Below are 2,150 nucleotides of genomic sequence, written 5' to 3'. Positions count from 1 at the left end.
ATACATATAAACCATGTTGACTCAGTCATTAATTATCAAAAAACACCTAATACATAAAGACATCATGTTCACTTTAAGTGTTTTCAAGGCATATACTTTGCCTTTTTACACGAGGTTATTTAACTTGAATAAAAGGTTAACAAAGTAGATTTGATTAATTATAAATTGGATATTGTATTTGTTTTTTTTTTTTATCTTTTTGTAAATATAGATATTGAAGTGACAAAGTTAATAGATATGATGGGTTGAGTAACGGCTTGGATTTTGTTATGTTGTAACGTTGACTATTTTTTTAAGTTAAATAATTGTCGGATTAAAATAATTATAAAAATTGTAATGGTAAAATAATAATATATTTGATTAGATTAAAAGGTCTCAATGTCAATACACTTAAAGTGATTTTTTATGGGTTAAATTCATGAGAAATTTGTAGAAAATTCCTAATATTTTGATAAAAGTTTTAATAAAATCCTAAATTTTATTCTTTTTAACAGAAAAGTTCTGACCATTTAACTTTTTGAATAGAAGAGCCTAAAAAAGGCCTAATTTATTCATTTTAATCCTTTTTGACCCGTTTAGCAGGTCATGGGAGCAAATCGTTAACTTTTGCAAAATAATGAGACTTTTCTGTAGATTTTGTCAAAATTTATATATAGTATATAAATGTATTTTTTACGTAGTTATATGCATTTTTACGTATTTACGTATATTTTAAGTTTTTATATGTATATGTTCGTGTATTTTTATGCATTTTAAATGTATAAACGAATTTTTTCGTATTTATATGTACTTTTAGGTATTTTATATATTTTTTATGTATTTTTATGTGTTGTTTTTTATGTATTACGTATTTATATGTATGTTTATGTATTTAAGTTTTTTAAATTTTGTTATATGTATTTTTATGTATTTTAAATATATAAATGTATTTTTATGTATTTATATGTATTTTTAAGTATTTTAAATATTTTTATGTATTTTTTATGTGTTATATTTTATGTATTATGTATTTGTATGTATTCTTAAGTAATTTACATAATTTTTTTATGTATTTTTATGTGTTCTTTTTTTATTTGCTACATATTTATATGTATTTATGTATTTTTTAAGTTTTTTATATAGATGTTTATGTATTTTTATGTATTTTAAATATATAAATGCATTTTTTTTATTTAGATGTTTATGTATTTATATGTATACACATCTCATATTTGGTTGTTGTTCATTTATGTGTTGTTTTTTTAATAAAATCTCTTCACATCGTGGACTGAAATACGTTTGAAAAAGTATGAAATCTTGAAAGAATCTCAAGAGTTCTTTAAAAATACATAAACATCTATATAAAGAAATAAGTTTATACATTTAAAATACATAAAAATACAAAAACATCTATATAAAAAACTTAAAAATACATAAAAAAAAAATACTTAAAATACTTAAAGATATATATATAAATACATAAAAAATACATTTATACATTTAAAATACATAAACATCCATATAAAAACTTTAAAAATACATATAAATATGTAATACATAAAAAATAACACATAAACAACATGTAAAATACTTAAAAGTACATAAAAATACGTATATACAATAAGATACATAAAAATATGTAAACATATACATATAAAAACTTAAAATATACGTAAATAAGTAAAAATACATATAATGATAGAAATACGTAAAAAATGTGTTTATACATTAATATAAATTTTGACAAAATCTACAGAAAAGTCTTATTATTTTGCAAAAGTTAACGCTTTGCTCTCATGACCTGTTGAACATGTCAAAATAACTAAAGTGAATAAATTAGTTGGTTTCTTGGGCTTTTCTATTTAAAATGTTAAATATTCAGGACTATTCTGTTAAAAAAACAAAATTTATGATTTTACTAAAAATTTTCTTAAAAAATTAGGACTTTTCTACAAATTTCTCTAAATACATTTAATCTAATTTTTTATTTTAGTTTTTATTTTCATAATAAGATTGTTTAATTGTTTTTTATTTTTTGAGTTAACTTTTTCATATATAATCAGCAGATTCGTGATTTTTATATATGGTTTATGAAACTATATGTAAATACATACGCTTAATGTATTTAGGTAACTAATTATAAATTAATATTTCAATAACTAATTTATAAA

The sequence above is a fragment of the Lactuca sativa genome, chromosome 9 (assembly GCF_002870075.4).
Source record: "Lactuca sativa cultivar Salinas chromosome 9, Lsat_Salinas_v11, whole genome shotgun sequence".
In the NCBI taxonomy this organism is placed as follows: Eukaryota; Viridiplantae; Streptophyta; class Magnoliopsida; order Asterales; family Asteraceae; genus Lactuca; species Lactuca sativa.
This window is presented reverse-complemented; position numbering follows the sequence as displayed.